The following is a 23,498-nucleotide window of genomic DNA, read 5'->3' on the forward strand; positions in this document are numbered from 1 at the left end:
TTCAGGCCCAAACAGAAGGTAACTCTCAATTGTGCCAACGAATGAATCACGTGTAGATGCTACAAGACAGCACAGAAGCTCAGCCTTGGGCCGGAGGGAAAGAAAGACCAACCAAGAAAGCAAGACTGACAGTAGGTGGTGTAACTCAGGGATAGGATTGTTTCCCAAGAACAAGCGCCAGAGGCTAAAAGTACACTGACCCAGCAGCAGATTCAGGCATCCGTCTAAGCTGTTATTACTATCTGGGGGAGTCCAAGCTGGTGGATGGCACGTAGAGTGGAAGTCTTGAAGCAATGCTGTAAAGACTTTGGAGTCAGATATCTGGCTTCAAAATCCTAGTTCCCCGCCTCCTGTGTGGCCTTGAACACATTACCTCACCTCTCTGGGCCTCAATTTCCCCACCTATAAATAATATCTATCTTCCAGCATTGGTGTGAAGGAGTAGAAATCATGTGCATAAAGGACCTGGGGCAGGACCTGGCCCATAATTAGTACTACAGAAACGACCAATATGGCTGTGCTGCTGTCATTAGAATTAGGAAAGTCCCAGCACCTTAGTTCCAGGGCAGGCTGTAAATGAAAGCCAGCCAGAGCTCGGGGGAGAGGAGATGGGAGCCAGGCTGCTAGGAGAGGGGTCTATCAGAGTCAGGTTGCCAAGACTCACAACCCAGTGTTCGAGGCAGGCTCCTTCTCAGAAGAGGAATGGAGCTCAAACCAAGTCACGCAAGGGCAGTTACAAAGACTTGGGTCTCTTGGAGTTAATTGTGGGAGGAAGGATGCATCTTCAGTACTACAGAAACGACCAATATGGCTAGGGCCCAGGGTGAAAGTACAAACTGAGGTCCACATACAATAGAAATAAAACTTAAAATTCAGCTGAGAGCTAAGCATTTAATACAATATATTCTCTCCTTCTGCCTTGAAAATACACAATCAGTAGGGATAGATTAGGAGTTTGGGACTGACATGTACACACGGCTATATTTAAAATGGATAACTAACAAGGACCTACTGTATAGCACAGGGAACTCTGCTCAATATTCTGTAATAATCTAAAAGGAAAAGAATTTGAAATAGATACACGCATATGTATAACTGAATCACTTTGCTGTACACCTCAAACACAACATTTTTAATCAACTATATTCCAGTATAAAATAAAAATTTAAAAAACAAAAAAAATTGAAATTTTTTGAAAATTAAAAAAAAACAAAAGAAGGACCTAGAAGTTCAGGCTTGAATGAGGAGTTCTCAGACTCCTTAGAATTCCACACTGACCCGTGGCCTCTGGTTCCTGGCCCACCTCCCCTTGTCTTCTCAGTCCGGCTCTGTCTGGCATTGCAGTGGGCCTCATGTGATCACATGCTAACACCTAGCTCATATATCCAAGTGTTAGTCATACCCCTACAACACCCCTCCCTTGGCCACTTCTCCATCCATACCCAGCAGTGGGGAACTCCTCAGGAGGGGACATCCAGGGAAAGAAACACACGCCCCAGGGTGTAGTTTTGGAGCCATCCAGGCTAGAAATTTTGGGGTACGGCCTGAGGTGTAGGTGACACCGGCTACTGCTGGCCATGTCGATCCCACAGATATGGACAGGAGGACCACAGTAGAATCTGAAGTATGGACCCACGGCCAGGCGCTCTCTTGCTAGAGTCTAAGGTTGGCACTGCCCACATACATCAGGTTTGGAATAATCCAACTCATTCTAGACTCTCCTACCTGAAGGCAATGGAGCACACTGGGCACTTCCAGGCCCACCTAGGTCTGGACCAGGAACTCACCAGCCGCAGAATCTACAACTGAGTATAATGTGGGAAGGTGGGGACAGACAAGGAGGGTGTTTCTTCTCACCCAGCACTTCATCCCTGGAGCATTACTAATCTAGTGGTTACCTTCTCCCAATTTTCCCTATAGGACAAATATGTTTTTAAAGAAATAATAAAAACCAATTATCGTATATTTTAGTAAAGCTCTCAGGGGCTTGCATATTAAGATGGAAGGCTGAAACATGCATCTCAATTTGCTTCATCTGAAACCGCACTAAAACTTCACTGAAGAAAAAAAAAAATTAAAGGAATTCTTTAAAAGACAAACCCTCAAGGACAGAGAGAATGAGAAAGCAGACATAGCAACCAAGTTTTGGATCTGGAAATCAGGTGGTCCACTGACCCCTGACTTAGCCAATACAAATGAGCCTATCCCTGAGCTGACACTGGAAAAAGCTGAGAACCAGTGTGATTTGTGACAAACCATCTTCAAAAGGCAGAGGGATTAGTAGCCCTAGGGGTCACTGAATCCAGAAATGAACAGTGGAGGGCGTGAAATAAGGAGAAACTTGCTGGAAATTGGGAATGAATAAGATGTTAGCAGCACTGGATCAGTAAGAAGTTAGCTTTCGTGGAAATTCTTTAAAAGGCACCTTCTTCAGGCAGACGAACTGCCTGAAAAGACGAGTCCCTTCTAGGTAGGGGCATTTGGAAAGCAAATGCATCCACCAAGTGAAAGAATAACAAAGAAGCACCCCTTCCAGGGGCCATTTCTTAGGGGAAAAACACATGTACTGAATTTTAGTACCACCAGTCAACCTCCATCCTGCTGCCATCTTACCAGGCAGGTTTGTGCCGTACAGAAAATGCACAGGCTTATGCAAGAACTTGGAACCCCTGCAAACTCTCCACAACCTACCCCCAGGCAACTGCCCCTCCTCCATCCTTGCAGGGACATATTTGGTACTTCACCAATTTCCCCAGAGTGGGGCCTTGTCCACTCTCAGGAGGGGAGATACCAGTGAATAACTCTACTCAATTCATCTTTTCTTGGGAGCCTTCATCTTATGGAGGCAATTAGGTTTGTGCTTCATACTTCATTTATTTAATCTTGCTATCTATGAACACTTGAGTGAATATTTCCAAAAATCAAGGACTTTCTATAACTTAATCACAGTGCATTTAACAAACTCAGAAAACTTATTGTTGATACAATACTATTATCTCAATACCTATTCCACATTCAAAATTTCCTTGTCACAAAAACGTTTTTTCTTACAAGTTTCTTTTTCTCTAGATAAGGATCGAATCCAAGATTAGCCATTACATATAATTCTAAAAATAAATATTGTCTTCTTTAGAATATCTCCACAGTTGGTAAAGCTATTAACAAATTAAAGAGACTATTTAGCACAAAAGTCTACATAGTGATTACTCTTGCTTAGTGCTGGGGGAGTCGGAAGGGAGGGACAGTCAGATATCTTCCATGAAACCAAGAATAATTTATTTCATAATCTTGGTGGTGGTTTCACAAATGTTCACTTTTACTCTTCTTTAGATAATACATACACATTTTATACACTTTTTGAATGAATAGTACAGTATATTTTTAAGAAGATAATCTGAGAGTCTGCTTTAGGGACAGAATAGCTAAGCTACTCTTAGTTAAATCAGCTCATACTACTCAGCCTGATCTGTCTTAGAAAATATTCCTATCTTAAGAGTCAACTTGGTGTCAGGAAAGAAGCATGACCTTTCTGTGAAATACCCTATGGCTAAGATAACTGGCCCAACTAGTTACTAGTTTGCAACTCTGAGCCTCCTTTCCTTCATCTGAAAAATTATGACAATACCAAATTCAAAGCTTTATTAAAGATTTTAAAAGATAAATGCATAGAGTGCTGATTCGTAGTATATTACCCAAAAAGATAAATTTCCTCTTCCCATTGGCTGTCCTGTCTCAATTCATTGATAAACTAGTTTAACACATAATAAACTGACTAGTTTTTATTGCTAGTTGTTCCTTATTTCTCAAGTCAAAAACTGACTTTTTTGCCCTTTTGGTCGCTTAGGACATAAAACCTCTTTATACTGAGATCAAATCCTAATTACCCTTAGCTTTTGCTGCATTTTATACTGTATCCACATTCAAAGGATGGAATTTTTGTTTCCATGCAAACCCTGATCAGATGAATGATTGGTATTTATGCTGTAGAGATTTGATTTTAATATTGTTTCCAGAGCCACTTTCTAGATTTTCAAGATCATATTAGGCTTAATATAAAGCGAGTTGGGAAAGTTTCCCAATTTTTCTATTTTTCGAAGTATTTGTAAAGTATTGTAATTATCTGTTTCATGAATATCCTGTAGAACTCACTCCTAAAACTGGTCACAGTTTGTATATGTTTTTGTATGTGTCATTGTGTATATTAACTGATTCAATTACTTTAATGATTATGCATTTGTTCAGGTATTTCTTCTTCATTATTCTGTTTTCTATGAGGCCATTTCATCTAAATTTTCAGAATATTAGCATAAAATATTTAAGCATATTAGTATTTACTTGAAGTTTCTTTTTTGTGGTAATTTTCTTCTTTGTTCCTACCATTTGTTAATCTCTCTCATTTCATTCAATCTTGCCAGTTACCTTCTAAATTTTTCAAAGAAGTGACTCTTTGTTGATTTATTGATTATAGCTACTGCATCTTTTAAAATTAATTTCTGCTTTTACTATTTCCTTCATCCTTCTTTGTGGAAATTTTGTTATTATTTATCCAGTTTATTAGGTTGCGGCCATGAATCACTAATTTTCAACATTTCTTTTTTCCTAAGTGGGTTTGTTTCCTTCAGTAATTTGATGTATCCCACAAGTTGGATATGCATTTTTTTCTCATTGTCATTCAGTTCTAAGAATATTCTAATTCTCATTTTCATCTGTTCTTTTCTCCCAAAAGTTTTCTGAAATTTGTTGAAACTTGCCTTGTGGCCCAGTGCAGGATCAATTTTCACAAGTATTTTCTATGTGACTGAGAAAAGTATTTATTCCTCAATTGTTTTATGTGTTTATTCCGTAAGTTCCTTATTTATATGTTTTCATATTTTCTATACCCTTATCAATTTTTTTTCTGTTTTACCTACCAACTCTTATAACATGTGTCTCAAATTCTCCCAATTTGATTGCTGAATTACCTCTTCGTAATTCTCCAATTTTTTTTTTTTTTAGATTTGGAGGATACCTTATTCATGCAGTTTTTATGCAGTATAAAAATCTGTCTCATTACATTTATTATGTTTAAGAACTTCGATTTAATTTTCTCATCTTATCTTGCAGTTTCTATGTGACCTGTCTGTATATGCTGGCTTTTCCCCTCATCTTGTGCCTGATTTTTAAATGACTGACATCTTACTACATATTTTGATTATGTTAGCCATTAACTTAAAATTTTAATGTGTACCTTATATAACAGAATCTTAAGTTAATCATATCTGCCTCTTCCCAAACAATATCTGTCAGAATACTTTCACTCTGATCATTCCTTTTTATCTTGCATTTTAATCCAGATTTTAATTCTAACTTGTTTTTTAATTTTACAACTGGTCACAAATACAGAGGTAGTTGGGGTTTTTTTCCAGTCAATATTTTATTATGTTTATTCCTATGATTTACCTACTTGTTCATTATTCCATTTTGCATTTCTGTCCTTTCTGGTGGATTCAGTTTATTTCTTCCTGTAGTTTGCCATGTATCCTACAAATATTCCCTTGGTGAATGTACTTCGGTAGTAAATGCTCAGTTTTTCTTTGCCCCAAATATATATACTCAACCTGTGAATGATAATTAAGCTTGTCAGAGCTTTTAAGATCTAATTATACTGTTTTCTAGTGTTGCAACTCAAACGTCTGGTTTCAGTCTAATTGTTATTTCTTCATAGGTAATTTTTTTTCTCTCTAAATTATTTCAAGTAGTTCTTTGTCTCTGGTGATCTACAGTTGTATTTACCCTATTTAAGTTCATTCACCTTCCTGAATTTGAGGATTTGTATCTTTCATTAATTCTAAAAATCTTTCAACCATTATCCCTTTGAATATTACCCCTCCTCCATTCTCTCTGCTCTTTCATTCTAAATTTTGTTTGAATATATATTAGGCCTCCTCATTCTTTTCTTCATCTCTAATCCTTTGTCATTTTTCTATCCTTTTCTCTCTCTGTATATTATTATGGGTAATTTATTCAGAACTAATTTCCAGTTCACCAATTTTCTCTTTACCTTTTACTAATTTACTATTTAAATTCTTCATCGAAGTTTTCATTTTGGTGTTTAATTTTTTCTTTACGTCTATATTTTTTTCTTCCAAATATACCTATTATTATTTGATGACATTTGGTTTTTATAATATCTTGATTTTTTTCTATGTTTTTAACTCTAGTTTCTATTTCCGTCAACATTTTCTGCATACATATACATAAAATTCTTTAATAATTCTAGTATCTGAAATCTTGGGTGTCTTTACTGATAGTTATTGTTTCTGCTGACTTTGTTCATCATGGTTTGTTTCCATTTGTGTTTTATAATTTTTGTTTGTCAATTTTGTTGATAGGGCTTTATCTGGAGTAGTATTTGCCATTCTCAGTTAAAGGTTCATGTCTTCAGAGAGGATTTCTGTTTGTTTTCCCCGGATGCCTAAGGGGTGCTGAAATTGATGACCTCTTTATGTCAATGTCATGGCTTGACTTTTCCCAGATTGTACCAGTGGAGTGGGGAGCTGTTTTCCTACCATCCAGATCCCTGACCAAGACAGTCTAATTGTCACCTGTCTTTGTCAGGGATTTTTAAGCCAACTGCTACACTGAGTGAGCTCTTTAAGATCACCACACTATACCAGAGGGTCTTGATTTCAACTCTTCATTGCTCAGCCTAAGGCCTACTCTCTATCCCTGAAAGCCTCTTAAAAGACAAAACTCTTGGTTACCTAGATCTGCCAATGCCCTTTGGGCACATAGATTTAGTGCCTACTTACTAGTCTAGTTTCATATTTTTTTGTGATTTGGGGCCCTCAAAAATTTTTTTACTTTCTTATAGCTTAACTATGCATTTGAGAAAATGTTTCTCCTCTTTTGTCATTTATTTATAGATATGTTCAGATGACCTCATTTGCCATACTGCAGAAAATAGAAAGTTTTACTAATTTTATTAACTCTCCATTCTAGACCCATTCTTTGTTTTTTGGGGTTTTTTTTTCCCCCCCTTTCTTGCCTTATCAACCCATCTCAGCTACGGCAGTAGCTACCAGAGCAGTAACAATCTCTCATTTCTCAACAAAGATCATCAAATTCCTTTTAGGGTCAAGTTTTCCAGGCCCTTACCTAAAAATCTTCCTTTACACAGACTGAAGTCTTGACAATAGCACGGCTAAAACTCATCTGCATTTCATTTACTGACTCTGATTCTTGTCAGCCTAAGTATGCTCTCAAATTCATAGATGAATATGGGAGAGAAAGGGGGAGGTGGTGGTGTCAACAAGTTTTAGAACAGAACTTAATAACAAGTTTGCCTTTTTCAATCCTGCCCAAAGCCAGCTAAACTACATGAGGTTGAAGAAATATACCCTAAATTTGGCTGAAATAGAACGCAATATGTAATCAAACATGCAGTTAAAAAAAGAGTGCTTGAGTTATGATATAAACAGATAACATATAAAACAGGATTTATAGGTAAACAGATATGTATTCTAAAACCTTATCTCAGACCCCTAAGAGCTCTTCAAGAGAAAAAAAAAATCAAATCTTGGAGGAAAAAAATTAACATATGGTTTTCCTGACAACTTGTCTCAAAATTCACATCTAGCAGTCAAGCAAATATCCTCTCAAAGTTTTTATTTTGAAAAGTTAGGAAAGATCTGATGAATTTCCAGTATATCATTAGTTTTACAGTTGACACAGCCATACCTGAAAGCTGCCCTCTTGATGCACACAAACATATATAAATGTCACCAACACAAGAAGAGGTGCTCACCAGAAGTACCTAATTGTTCAATGAATCAAATTAATATGAATTCTTTCATATATACTGTAGTCACATCTGGACAACTTTCATACAAATTTACTCCAAATTATTAAATCTATGCCATAAATTAACAATGAATGACTAGCTAATGAACTTTCAACAAAAGGACTACAAAGTATTCACATCAGTCATTTCCAATATTTCACACCTGTCAAGAAGCACATGTTTTGCTAGAGGACAAATAGCAAAATACTTAATTCTGCACCTCTCTTGCCCCAAAATGCCTGCTTTCTGCTCAAATTAGAGTAAAGGAGTATTACTGTCAAAGCTTCCAGAAAATGTTACCTACATTTGTTCTCTGCTCTGTTACTTTCCACTAAGTACTCAACCCAAATCTACAGTCTCTGCTTTCAATATTCCACAGGCACTGCCCTGGCAAAGGCCAACAAACACCTGTTTTTCCAAACCCAGTGAGCCTATTTCCATCCCTGTTTCTGACTGTTTGCCCAACTTCTTCTGCCTGATTTCCTTAACGCTCACTCTCTTCACCTAAACTTTCATCTACGTCCCCTTTCTGTCTCCATGAAATGCTGCTGCTTTCCTGGGCTCTGACTTCTTTTATTCTCAAACTGCATGATCTATCGAATACATATCTATACTTTTGACTAAACTTCCATATTGACACTTTTAAAATCTCTATCACTAGCTAATTTTTTTCTCTTGGGCTCAACAGCTGCATTCTGGACACTTTCTATGTATGTCCCATAAGTAGCTCAGACTACCCAAGACACAAAGTGGACTCATTATTTATCCTGAACTCTCTGTCTGCAAGTGAACAGTAACATTATCATACTACCAACCCAGGCAGACATTGAAAGGAGAAGCCTCTCTTACTCTCTAGAGGTAGTTACTTATTGTAACCACCTACCACTCCCAACTCCTTAATATTCTTTCTGCTCACTGTTGCTGCTGTCATGGTTTAAGGAAGTCAACAAACCTTCTATGGGCTCTTGCAGCAGCCATCTGACTCATCTCTCTGACTCTAGCCTTATATATCTACTTTCCACCAGTCTAACCTCTATGCTGCTGCCAGGGTGGTCTTTCTAACATGCAAATCTGATCACACCATTCCTTGGCTTAAAATTCTTCAGTAGCTCCCATAACCATGTTTCCCAAACTAGTCTCTCCCTTAGAGATTCTGAGTCATTAGATCAGAGCCAGGGCTTATGGTCCTGTATTTTAATGAGAGCCATAGGTGAGTCTTATAATTAAGCAAGGTAACATTAATCCACAGAATTAAATCTCAACTTTTTGCATAGCATGTAAGTCTACCTCATCTCTCCTGCCTTCTATCCCCAGAACACTTCAGTACACACACACACACACACACACACACACACACACACACACACACTGCAGTCAACTTTTAATTACACTGAGTCACACAGAATGCCCCCAAAGTGCCATAAATGCTGTGTTCTCTTACACCTCAACACCTTTGCACATGTTGCTACCACTGCCTATCATGCAGTCTCTAGGTTATGAAACTAGTCCCGCAAGTCTCAGGACTAGCTCTTACCTCATCTATGAGGACTTTTCTGATTTCCTCAATCAGATTTAAGGATACCTTCTATTATAGTCCCATGAGTTTTGTGTATACCCCCCATTATAACATTTTAGCATCCCCATCATTGCATTCTGTTTAAATGTGTATTGACTCACTAGACTGGGGGATTTGAGAGAAAAGAAACTTTTACCTTTTATCCATAACACTTTACACAGAGCCTAGTATTAAATGAATATTTAGGGCATTACCAAATAAATGACGGAAAGCCATGTTAAGTAGAAAGGACTGGCTTGGGCCCTAGCTCCATTCTGTCAATCACTAATTGTCTCATCACAGAACAAGTAACACACCCTCTCAGAATCTCAGCTTCCTCATATATAAAAAGGACAAGTTAACACATGATTTCTATTGGCCTATTTTTTTTAACATTTTTTATGGAAAAGTTCAAACATATACAAAAGTAGAAAGAATGGTATAATGAATCCCCTTGTACTCACACCTAGCTTCAATCACTGACACATAGCCAACATTTTTTCTTTATACCTCCAGCTACTTCTCCCTCTTCAGATTATAGGCAAATTCCAGATATCATATCATTAAAGCCATAAATATTTCACTATGTATCTCCAACAATAAAAACTAAACTTTGAATATCTTTAACACCATGCCATAATCTTATGATTCATCTTGGTAGATCAAATTTATGGTCATAATTCTTCACATACATCTCCTTATTAGAATTATTCATCCATACCCTTGCCTTGGCCTCATGTATATCCCCACTCCTTGAATTTGGGTTTGGCTATATGAATTGCTTTCATCAAAGAGATGTTAGCGGACATGACTCAAGCCAATCTTGAAGTGTTCTTGCACATTTGGGCTCATCCTTACATGTTCTTGCTTTTTGGACAAGAACATGCCTCTGATAACTACTGGTTCAAGGAGGATAAGAAACATGTGGAGAAATTTTGAACCCAGCTTGAAGCTTGGAGCCACCCCAACAAACTCCTAAATTTACAGCCTACAGCAAAGCTATCCCAGACGATTCGCAGACATGTGAGCAAGAAATAAATGCCTATTGCTGTGTGACACTGATATTCTGTGGTTGTTATTCAGAAAAACCTGAAACAACAAGTTAAGATTAACAGTATTTCCTTAATATCAAATATACAGTATGTTAACCCAATTATTTGTTTGTGTAGAATTCTTTATATCTTTAGAGGTAGAACTGACATACAACAAAATGCATAAATCTTAAGTATATTATTAAATGAGCTTTGACAAATAGAATATAACTCTGCAATTCAAAACTCTGTCAAGGTAGAAATATTATGATCTCTGAAGAAAGTTCCCTCATGCCCCATCCCAATCTACTCCCACCCATCATCTACCCCTTCAGATAACCACTGTTCTAATTTTCTTTTTGCCTGTTCTAGAAATTCATTGAAACAGAATCTTACAGTATGTACACTTTTTTTTTTAAGGCTTATTTAACTCACCATAATGTCTTTGAGATTCACCCTTATTGTTGTGTGTATCAGTAATTTGTTCCTTTTTATTGATAAGTACTATTCCAAGTTATTTATATACCACAGTTTGCTTATCCACTATTGATGTACACCTGGCCTGTATCCATTTTGGGCTCTGATGAATAAAGCTTCTACGACCAAGTCTTGTTGTTTTTCACTTATCCTGGGAAAAGACTTAGTTGTGGAATAATTGAATCATAGGTTAAGTATATCTTTATTTTTATAAGAAACTGCAATTCCTCTTTCCAAAGTGGTTATATCATTTGACACTCCCACTAACAGTTTATAGAGTTTTGGTTTCTGCATACCCTTGACAACATCTGATATTGCCAGTCTTTTAATTTTGACCTTTCTGATAGATTTGTAGTGGTATTTTATTGTAGTATTCACTTGCTCCTCTCATTCCCCTGATGATACTGACTGCTTTTTGAATGTTTTTTTGGTCATTCATATATCTTCTTTTGCGAAGTGTCTGCTCAAATTGCCCATTTAAGGACTGTTAGAATGCACTCAAATTTAAAGATCATCAACTTAAAATAATAATGTATATATGTATATATAGGTTGGTATATATGAACTTCATGGTAACCACAAACTAAAAACCTTTAATAGATACACACACACAAAAGAAAGGAATCCAAACATAACACTAAAGATAGTCATCCAATCACAAGGGAAGAGAGCAAAAAGAAGAAGAAACAAAAAAGAACTATAAACACAACCAGAAAACAATTAACAAAATGGCAGTAAGTACATACCTGTCAATAATTAATTTTAAATGGACCAAATTCTTCAATCAAAAGACAGAGTGACTGAAAGAGTTAAAAAACAAGACACATCTATATGCTGCCTTTAAGAGACTGACTTCAGATCTTAAGGCACACACAGACTGAAAGTGACAGGATGGAAACAATTCTTTCATCCAAATGGGAATGAAAAGCAGGCTGGGGTAGCAATACTTATATCAGACAAAATAGACTTTAAAACAAAGACTAACAAGAGAGAAAGAGGAACATAACATAATGATAAAGTGATCAATTCAACAAGAAGATATAAAAATTATAAATACACATGTATCCAACATGGGATCATCTGAATATATAATGCAAATATTAACAAACATTAAGGGAGAAATTGACAGTAACACAATAATACTAGAAGACTTTAACACTCGATTTACATCAGTGGAGAGATCAACAAGAAAGAAAATCAATAAGGAAACAATGGTCTTAAACAACACATTAGACCAGAGAGACTTAATAAATATAGAAAACTTCTTTCAAAAGCAGAATACACATTCTTTTCAAGTGCACATGGAACATTCTCCAGAACAGATCACATGCTAGGCTACAAAACAAGTCTCAATAAGTTTAAGAAGATTGAAATCATATCAAGCACCTTCTCCAACCACAACATTATGAGACTAGAAATCACCTATAAGAAAAAGACTGCAAAAACACAAACATGTGGAGGTTAAACAATATGTTACTAAACAATCAATGGTTCACTAAAGAAATCAAAGAAAAATTTAAAAATACCTGGAGGGACTTCCCTGGTGGTGCAGTTGTTAAGAATCCACCTGCCAATGCAGGGGACATGGGTTTGAGCCCTGGTCCGGGAAGATCCCACATGCCACAGAGCAACTAAGACTGTGCACCACAGCTACTGAGCCTGTGCTCTAAAGCCCATGAGCCACAACTACTGAAGCCTGTGCACCTACAGCCCCTGCTCCGTCACAAGAGAAACCACCGCTCACCACAATTAGAGAAAGCCTGCGCACAGCAACAAAGACCCAACACAGCCATAAATAAATAAATAAACATTTTAAATACCTGGAGACAAATGAAAATGGAAGCATAATGATCCAAAACTATATGGGCTGAAGCAAAAGTAGTCCTAAGAGGGAAGTTTATAGCCATATAAGCCTACCTCAAGAAATAAGAAAAATCGCAAACAATCTAACTTCAAACCCAAAGGAATTATAAAAAGAAGAACAAAGCTCAAAATTAATAGAAGGAAAGAAATCATAAAGATCAGAGCAGAAATAAATGAAATAGACACACACAAAAATAGAGATCAATGAAATGAAGAGCTGGTCTTTAAAAAAAAGGAAAATTGATAAACTGATAGGCAGATTCATCAAGAAAGAAAGAGAGGGTCCAAACAAATCAGAAATCAAAGAGAAATTAAACCAACACCACAGAAATGCAAAGGATCATTAAAAATTACCATGAACAATTACATAGCAAGAAAATGTACACCCTAGAAAAAAAAGAATAAATTCCTAGAAATGTAAAATCTTCCAAGACTGAATCAGGAAGAAATAGAAAATATGAATGGACAAATTACCAGTTAGGAAATTGAATCAGATTTTAAAACTCCCAACAAACAAAAGTCCAGGAACAGATGGTTTCATAGATGAAATCTACCAAACATTTAAAGAAGAGATACTACTGATTCTCCTCAAACTATTCCCCAAAAATTGAAGAGAAAGGAATGCTTCTGAACTCATTCTATGAGGACAGCACCACCCTGATACCAAAACTAGACAAAGACACCACAAAAAAAGAAAATTACAAGGCAATATCACAGATGAACACAGATGCAAAAATCCTCAAAAAAGTATTAGCAAACTGAATTCAACACTATATTTAAAGATCATACACCATGAGCAAGTGGGACTTACTGCAGGAATGCAAGGATGTTTCAATATTTGCAAAATCAATGTGATCCATCACATTAACAAATTGAAGAATAAAAACCATATGATCATCTCAATAGACGCAGAAAAAGCTTTTGACAAAATTCAACATCCATTTATGATAGCTCTTCACAAAGTGTGTATAGAGCGAACATACCTTGACATAATAAAGGCCATATATGACAAACCCAGAGCTAACATCATACTCAACAGTGAAAAGCTACAAGCTTTTTCTCTAATATCAGGAATAAGACAAGGATGCCCACTCTCACTACTTTTATTCAACATCATATTGGAAGTCCTAGACAGAGCAATTAGGTAAGGGGAAAAAAAAGTAAAAGGAATCCAAATTGGAAAAGAACAAGTAAAACTCTCACCGTATGCAGATGATATGATACTATATATAGAAAATCCTAAAGATCCCACCAAAACACTATTAGGAAAAAAGAATTTAGTAAAATTGCAGGACACAAAATTAATATACAAAAGTCTATTGTGTTTCTACACTACAGTGCACTGTCAGAGAAATTAACAGTGCACTGTCAGAGAAATTAAGTTAATTTCATTTACAATTGCATCAAAATAGTAAATAATAAATAAAATAAATAATAAAAAACAATACATAAAATAATAAAATACCTGGGAATAAATCTAACCAAGGAGGTAAAATCCTATCAAAATAGCAATAGTATTCTTCACAAAAATGCAACAAATAATTCCAAAAGTCATATGGAAACACAACAGACCCAGAATAGCCAAAACAATCTTTAAAAAGAAGAACAAAGCTGGAGGCATCACTCTTCCCAATTTCAAGCTATACTACAAAGGTATAATCATCAGAACAATATGGTACTGGCCTAAAAACAGACACATGGATCAATGAAGCAGAATAGAGAACCCAAAAATGAACCCACACTTATATGGTCAATTAATCTTTGACAAAGGAGACAAGAATATATGACAGGGAGAAGACAGCCTCTTCAATAAATGGTGTAGGGAAAACTGGACAGCTATGTGCAAAAGAATCAGACTGGACTATTTTAAGATGCCATATATAAGATATGGAAGCAAACTAAGGGTCCACCAATAGATGAATGGATAAACAAGATGTGTATCTATCTATCTGTCTATCTATCTACCTACCTATCTACCTATCTATCTATAATGGAGTATTATTCAGCCATAAAAAGAATGAAATCTTGCCATTTGTGGACAACTTGGATGGGCCTAGAGGGTTTTTTCTAAGTGAAATAAATCAGAGAAAGGCAAATACTCTATGATTGTACTTACATGTGGAATCTAAAAAACAAAACAAATGAACAAACAACAAAACAGAAACAGACTCATACACTCAGAGAACAAACTGGTGGTTTCCAGAGGCAGGGGTTGGGGAGATGAGTAAGATCAACAGGCACAAACTTCCAGTTATAAGTCACAGGATGTAATGTACAGCAGACGGAATACTGTCAATAATACTGTATTATAACAACTTTGTATGGTGATAGATGGTAACTAGCCTTATTGAGGTGGTCATTTTGTAATGTATAAAAATAGCGAATTGCTGTGTTGTGCACTTGAAACTAGCATAATATTGTAAGTCCATTGTATTTCTATAAACAAGGAAAAATTGTTTGCTAATTTATTATCAGGGTGATTGTATTTTATTATAGAGTTGTAGTTCTTTATAAATCTTATATACAAGTCCTGTGTCAGGTATATATTTTTAAGTATTTTATTTAATTCTGAACTATATTCAGATATTAATAGTTTAATTTTAAAATTAAACTATTTATTTTGAGTTAATTTTCTTCCCAAATGGTAACCTTTTGAAATCTATGGCACAAAATCACAACCAGAATACTGAGGCCCATAAAGTCAAAAAAAGCTAATGAAAAAATAAAGAGAAATTCTAAAAATATATTCAAATAATCCTCCAAAAGCTGGAAAGAAGGAATAAAGGAAAAAATGGAATAGAAAATTAACATGAAAAAGGTAGACCTGAAGCCAGTCACATCAATAATTACATTACATTTAATTGACTACACACGTTAATTATCCTAGCAAGTTTCCTGAAGGAATTGAGAAGCTGGTTCTAAACTATATATACTTATAAAAGACCTAGAATGGGCAAATCTTTAAAAGAAAAACAAAATTGGAATCCTGACACTATCTGACTTTAGGACTTACTTTAAAGCTGCACTAAATGAAAGCAGTATGGTATAGATCTATCCTTAGACCAATAGGACAGAATTCAGAAGTAGACTCAGACTTACACAATCAACTGATTTTTTAACAAATTTACCAAGGTAATTCAATGCGGAAGGTTGCTTTTCTCAAAAAAAGAAAAAAAAAGTTTTTTCGCATGAGGAAAAAAATGAAAATGAAGCCCTTTTCTTTTTGCAACACATACAAGAAATAACTTGAAATGTATCAGAGACCAAATAACAAGAGCTAAAATCAAAGTTTCTAAAGGGAAAAAAAGGAGAAAGTCTTTGTGACACTAGGTGAAATAAATATTTCTTAAACATATTACAAAGAGCACAAACTATAAAATAAAGAAAATGATTAAATGAACTTCTTCCAAATTCAAAACATGTGCTCTTTGAAAAACAAGATTAAGAAAGCAAAAACAAGACCCATACTGGGAAAAAATATTTACAAAACATATATATGACATAAGTTTGTACCTAGAATATACAGAGAAAACTTACAACTCAATAATAAGACAATCCTATGAAACTTATGAATTTTTTAATGGGCAAAAGATTTGAACAGACCTTTTACAAAAAAAGATAAACAAATAACAATTAAATACATGAAAAGATACTTAACACCATTAAGCATTATAGAAACACAAATTCAAACCACAATGAAATACCACTACTCATCACTAGAAATACAAAAACTAAGAAGACAAGACAATTCCAAGTGTTGACAAGGATACAGAGCAACTAGGACTCTCGTAGCATGATGGTTCCATATGCACAGTGAGTGAGGGTCCTTGGAAAACAGTTTGGCAGTATCTTATACAATTAAATATACACTTACCTATGTCCCAGCCTCTCCCATCATAGACATTTATCCAAGACAAATGAACAAATATGTCAAGAAAATTCATGGACATGGGTGTTCATAGCAGCCTTATAAATAACCAAAGACTAGAAACCATACAAATGTCATTCAACTGGTACATAAAGAAATTATGGCATATCCTTATAATGGAAAAGATTCAGCAATAAAAAGGAACAAACTACAGGTACATGCACCAACATGAATGAATTACAGAAGCATTATACTAAATGAAAGAAGACAGACATGAAGGTGATATAGTGCAGATCAGCTGTTGCCTGTAGCCAGGGTTTGAGGAAGGTAACTGACTGCAAAAGAGGTAAGAGAAAGCATTTTGAAGTCATGGAAGATACTTGATTGTGCCAATATCAAACTGCACATTGAAAGTGGGGCAATTTTATTACATATAAATTATACTTTGAAAAACTAAGAAAATACATACAGGGGAAACATTGAATCAGACAATATCAACACTAAAATCTCCTAATTCTGAAACTATTTTGTTTTTTTATTGTATGGGAAAAAATAATGAATGGGTGACTGAGCATGAGCCCCACCCATCCCTTCTCTTTACTAGAAATAAATGAATCAGTCTGGATGGGGTATTCATCAAAAATGATGCCATGCTAAAATGGAGCATAAGAGGAGTACAAATTAAAGTTATTTATATCTAAAAATTCCTTCCAAAGCTTCAGATGATTCACAAAGAGAAAGTTGACACAAGCATGTGAAATTCAATAGATATTTAGGCCTGGTTTTTCCATTCTAGTTCCCTTTATTTTGGAAGTGGGAAGTGGTTTATCACATCTTTAGCCACTCTCAAACACAGTACACACTCCTTTCCCCCAAGTACCACCTTGACCGGTATTGGAAAGTCATCAGTGACAATGTCATTATAACTCTTTCATCATTATTATGTCCTTGCCTCATTCATCTGAAAAAACTGACTCCGTGCTGCGTGACAGGGATAATGTGAAGAGGAATGTTTGGGAGTTATCCACGTAAACAAGAAAATATAAATTGATATAGGGGAGATATATATATATGTATACTTTTATACAAAATATTAACCATATATGCCAGTCTTTACTGGACACTATCTGTGGAACACAGCTGTAGCCGCTTCATAAAAATTATCCCATTTAATGTTCTCAATAAACCTAAAGATTTATATTATTATCCCCATTTTACAGATGAGGAAATGGAGGATAAAAAAGTAAGAAACTTGTGCAAGCTGTGCATAAATGCTATGTTCTCTCTACTAAGCATGTGTTGTCTATTCTACATATTATAAGAATACCAAAAATAGATAAATGAATAAATAGATAATAAGCGGTATTGTTCCTGCCTTTAAGCAGCTGACAATCTTATAGTCTAAGAACTCAGAATAGGTACTATGACTGGCTTAGAGCATAAACAACACACTGAGTGTATGTGTATGAATATACATACGCATATGTAACAGGTGGGTACACGGACAGACACGTCTAAAGAGACAGCTAAAGGCACCATTTAAAATAGAATACCCACAATTCAAAATTAGATGTTCAAATTAGAAGTTTCTCTTCTCAAGGAATCTTTCTGAGTTGCCAGGCATATAGCCAAAATCTGATGGCAAATACCTTTGCTTTATTTTCAAAGTTTTCATTTTACTTCTTCTGTTATAAACTCCTTAAAGATAGGTGCAGTGCCATATAAGTACTTTGAAGTCCCCACAACGTCTTATCGAAGCTCACGTGAAAATATTGTCTAAATGCTAACTGAGTACATGGGCAGGTTTTTAAGAAACAAAAATGGTCATTTGGGTTCTGATTCTTAGTAACCCCTATTTATTTTAATCTAACGTTGGTGTCCTCTTGTCCCTAACACCTATATTCTAATTAAATTCACACTAAAGTTTCAAATTCATAAAAGAGAATACAGCATGCTTGTCACACAAGTGGCTTCAGGGAGAATCATTTCAACCTGAACACTAATAGACTAGCCTGGGGTCCAGGAAAAGAAACAAAAAGTAAGGAAAAAAGTATTCCACTTCCCCAGACTGCTGTTTTTAGGGAAGTACTTCCAAACTGAGGTTTGCTTCTTATCCACCCATCACTTCTGTACTTTGTTTTGACTGTGAACTCTTAGTCAAATCATTAACCTCCCAGAATCCCAATTTTCCCATCTGCAAAGTGTAGGTAATTACAGTAATCCTAATTTTGCTGGGCTGTTGCGCGGTTTATCTGTGGCAATATGTGTGAAGAAAAATGAAAAAGTCTCAAATATCTTACGAACATTTACCTGTTCTGAGAATGTGCATTTAAACAGCATTGCTACAGCCGAGCTCATGGAGGATAAATGGAGGACATTAGCTTATGTGAAATCTAAGTCTCCCTGATTCTTCCCTTTAAGAAGCCTAAAAGTTGGGTGATCCAGCAGGAGAGGAAAGTGACACTCAACATGAGGATGGAGTGAGATGCAAAGATAGGAAGAGAGTGGAAACAGGGAGAGCATGGGGAGAGAGACTGTTTAATGTTTGAAACTAGTGCCAAGCTAAATTAGAAACATGAGTCTGCATACCTGTAACTTACCTCATCGGTATATAATCTGTAACCTGAGATCCCCTCACAGAGAAGTAAAAATAGCAAGGCTCTTCAGAGCCTGGGGCTCTGCTGAGTGGGGGAGGGCAGGCACGGGGAAGGACAAAGGGACCAGAAAGAGAATGTCAATCCTCTGGTACGGAGAACTCCTCCTTCTCTATCCCCTGGGTGATGGCAGGGGGAAAGTAGCCAAGAGAGGGAGCATCAAGGACAGAACAAGGCAACCTTCAGGGGGAGAGGAGGTCGTGCTGCTCTGGCGTCCCCCGTTTCTGTCACAGGCGCTATGACATTTCCTCAAAGTGAAGTGTCACTGAAGTCCCAAGCCTGCCTGTCCTGCCTTCATCCAGGAGAGTAAACTAGTCTCCAAGAGGTAAGTGCTGGTGCAGGCGCAGAGCGCACCAGGCTGCCTCTCCAGGCATGGAGGTGGCTCCTAGCAGGGTGGAACCAGCCATTGGCTCAATGGTTGCCCCACCTTCCAGGAGTACTTATTCCCTCACTGGGTGAGTGAGCTTGAACAGCCCCAGCGAAAATTGTGTTCCCGGCCTTCAGTTTAGGGTCTGGACTCTCTCACACCAACTGTATGCCACATTTTGTCATCAACTGCACAAGGATTTGAGGAAAGCTTTGTCCTTAGTTAGCTCCTATTATATGGAGAAAGTAACTGAGTAGCAGGGAGATGAAGCTAATTTTTAATTAATCACATTAAAAATTAGCACCTGGGAATGCCGTTCCACACTTTTTGGAATGATCATATATTGTATACTATTAAAAGCATGAAAACACACTACAGAATTCCTAATGCTGATTCAACCTTACTTACATTTTTTAAGAAACAGTATCACAGAAGATGTTAGATCTCAGGATGGTCCCAGAATTTCAAACCCTCTAAAAAATTAAAGCCAAACCAAAATATTAAAGTACATAATCTATGCCCTTTGGCTAAGCAAATTTCACTCTGATATTTCAAATATGTTTTAGGCTTACTTTGTAAAATCTGTCTGTTCACGTAAACGGGCTTTGTTCATCCACTTTGCGAACTCAACTCATCTTCCTGTTGCCATTTGAAGAGAAGGTAGAACCTTGGTTTCAATCTTCCTCTTGTGCATAAATAGAGTTATCAAAGCTTTATTTACTTTGAAGAATTCACACAGAAGGGCTGTGAGCTCTCCCTGGCTCCCTTAGAAGAAATATCAGGGAACAGCTGGACAGAGTAAAAAGAGAGAGAACCATACCCACCTGGCCTGGAATGCTGGCTCTGCCTCACAAGCTCTATAACCCCCAGAGAGTTAAATTACATTGTGAACTGCATTCAGTTACTTCTCTTGTAAAAATGGAAAGAGTAGTGCCTACCTCATTTGGTGATTTTAACGATTTAGTAAAGTGGCATTTGTAAAAGGCCCTAGAGCTACATTATACAATAGAAAGATACTACAAGCCATCTACATGATTTTAAACTTTCTAGTAGCCACATTTTTTTTTAAGGGGAACTGTAATGACAACAAATTTTATTTAATTCAATATATTTGAAATATCATTTGAGGACCTAATCATTAGAAAACTTTACGTCAATGAGGTATTTTATATTCATTTTCCTATTAAGTCTTTCAAAGCCAGTGTGTCTTTTATACTTACCACACATCTTAATTGAGACACTAAATTCTAATAGAAAATGCCTCATCTATATTTATATTTCTTTAAACTTACATTTGAAAAAGCAGATTCACATACCTAAGTTGTTCCAAAAGTGATTAAAAGTTTTCCAAAATTGAATCAGGTATCAGTGTTTTAAATTTAAAACAATTAAAATTAAATAAAATGAGAAAGTCAGTTTCTCAGTCATACCAGCCCGCTTTCAAGTGGTCAATACCCACATGAAACTAGTGGCTACTGCACTGGACTATGAAACCATAAAGTAATGTCCAGCACTTAGTAGGTAGTCAATGAATGAAACATTTTCATCTATCCACTAATATCTGATTTCGATGTTTTCTCAGCACTGAAGTTTCAACTCTGAGAGCGGTATAAGCAACATCTATAACTGGCTTCCCTAGTTTGAGAGTGGATTCCCTAGGTTGAGGAAGACTGAGGTGGCATAATTTCTATTCGTCATCCCACGTATTACCAAAACGGTCTTCTGGAACTGCAGCCATTAAGTTGCCCTAGTTTTTTGCTGCATTTCAGTTAGCCTTACCACTCCTGCTATACCGTCCTGGCTTCCCATATCTCAAGTGGCAAATAATACCAATGTCTCCATGGCATGTAAAACATGAACACACAAGAGAGAGAATCAACCAGACACCACCAAACACCCCTGCTTTGGAAATTCATGAACTCCGGGCTAAAAAAAAGTATCCATGTGCCACTGAAGGGAATCCATAACTCACTTTTTAAAAAACACTCCACGTTAGAATTTCACAAAGAACTTTTTGAATGTCACAACTATTAGTCGGAAGCTGTCCATCCCATGGATACATGTCTCACTTTTAAGAATGCAGGCTGCTAAAAAGACTAAGTCCATTCTTCTTTATTCCTCAAGGATATAGAAATCTGAGAAACAGAAACAGAAGATTCAACAGTTTGGCCAGATCATCAGCTCACTCTGTAAGTCTGTGGTTCTTACAAGGGCTTTGTACCTCAAGTCTTAAGGACCATGACACTTTCCTCAGATCTCCTGAAAAGATACAGAGCTCTCAGATGTTCAAAACTACATGGCACCATGGTTCGTATCTTCCTAGATGCAATGAATATCTGCTGTTGCTGCCTGCCCAGCAACCCTTCCCCCCCATGCCTCTGGTACCATCTCCCTGATAGTACTCGGGAGGAATGAACCTTCCACTGGCTGTAGCCTTGTGGGACTCTCAACTTGTTTCATCCTCCCTGCCAACAAGTATGTGTTTAACTCAAATTAAACCAACCAGGCTCTCTATCCTTGAAATCTAAATCTTAAGCAAACTGTCACAAGGATGTTATAAAGGATGTTACGAGGATGTTCAAATGGCTAGCGCTCTTTTATTCTGACATGTTGACATTTTGACTTTAAAGAGATTCCCCAGAAATTTTGCCACTAGATCCCAAGAGCTTTTGTGCTGCTTCTCCTTTCCAAAGACTGGTCTTAGTCTTGGACTTTTTCTTGAATCCCACAGTCCTCTAGCCTTCAATAAATTCTTTCCTTTTGTTTCTGAAGTTACCCACAGTTATTTTGTTGCTTGGACTCAATGATTCCTAACTGAAATAACAGGTAACATTCTGTTATCAAATAGGAAGTCTCTCAGGCCCAGGCTTGCTTGGCCAAAATGAACTTCCTGTTCTTTCTCCAATCATGCAGACAGGGAGATGCCCATTAACGAGCTCATGAAGTTGAGTAATAATTTCAGACAACTGCTTTTCAGTCTCCCAAAGCCCTGATTAGAATCCTTTATTTGTCTTCAACTCAGGCGAACTTTGCCATGAAGATGAGATCCTTGAAGGACGTGAGGAGAATCTTCACAGTATTCTGACCTGAGAAAAACCCTTCAGACTGATTCTAACTGATATCATTGTAAAATACAGCCACATTGAAAAGTCAAGCAAAACTAAACTAGATCCCAAGCAAATATTTTTCCATTTTTAGGGCATATTGTCTTCATATGGAACTCCTCACTCATGTTTCACCTCCCTGCTACTGTTCGTTTTTCATTATCAAGTCGTACAGCCTTTTATATTTCTACCTCAGTAGTTACTTTGGGAGGTCATAGAGCTTTAAGCTGTCTATACCATCTGAAACCAACAAAACCGTACAATAAAATGGAATATTGTCTACCAGCAAAACATTTACTGGCTTCTTTACAGAGAATACAGAGACACTGTTAATGATGGAAAGATATTTGTGTGCTCAGAGAAATACAGGCCTAATTGTTCTACGAAGCATAGCAGAAAACCACTGCCAGAAGTTATACACAGTACAGGGTACAAGCTAGATTTTGTCTGTCTACTTTACCAAAGATCATTATAAAATTAAATCTCATAATTCTATAGCTACCCCCTGCTTGCATTTACGTTTCTTCAGGAATGTTTATTTTTCCTCTGTAGCATTAGTACCAGCACCCCTATTTCAAGCACCTATGTTGATCTGGAGATCAAGCCACAGATCCTTCTCCTTCCTCATTAACTGAAGAGTTGCCTGGGATCAACCACGTTTTACCACATTCTTCCAATTTATTATCCATGTTTTCATAATAAATACTCATTTGGAAGTTCCATAAATTCTTTCAAGTCATTCAGGTCCCATTTGAAA

At 36.5% G+C, this 23,498-nt stretch overlaps 1 long non-coding RNA gene across 1 annotated transcript; it reads left to right on the forward strand.

Moving 5' to 3' along the window:
• Window positions 1-19,513: 19,513 nt before the first annotated feature.
• Window positions 19,514-22,993, forward strand: LOC309823672. Its single transcript, XR_014296851.1, has 3 exons — window positions 19,514-19,595; window positions 21,762-21,826; window positions 22,660-22,993. It is a non-coding gene; the product is annotated as an uncharacterized lncRNA (long non-coding RNA).
• The last annotated feature ends 505 nt before the right edge of the window (window positions 22,994-23,498 follow it).

The sequence above is a fragment of the Grampus griseus genome (assembly GCF_964374135.1).
Source record: "Grampus griseus genome assembly, chromosome: 6".
NCBI classification, from domain to species: domain Eukaryota; kingdom Metazoa; phylum Chordata; class Mammalia; order Artiodactyla; family Delphinidae; genus Grampus; species Grampus griseus.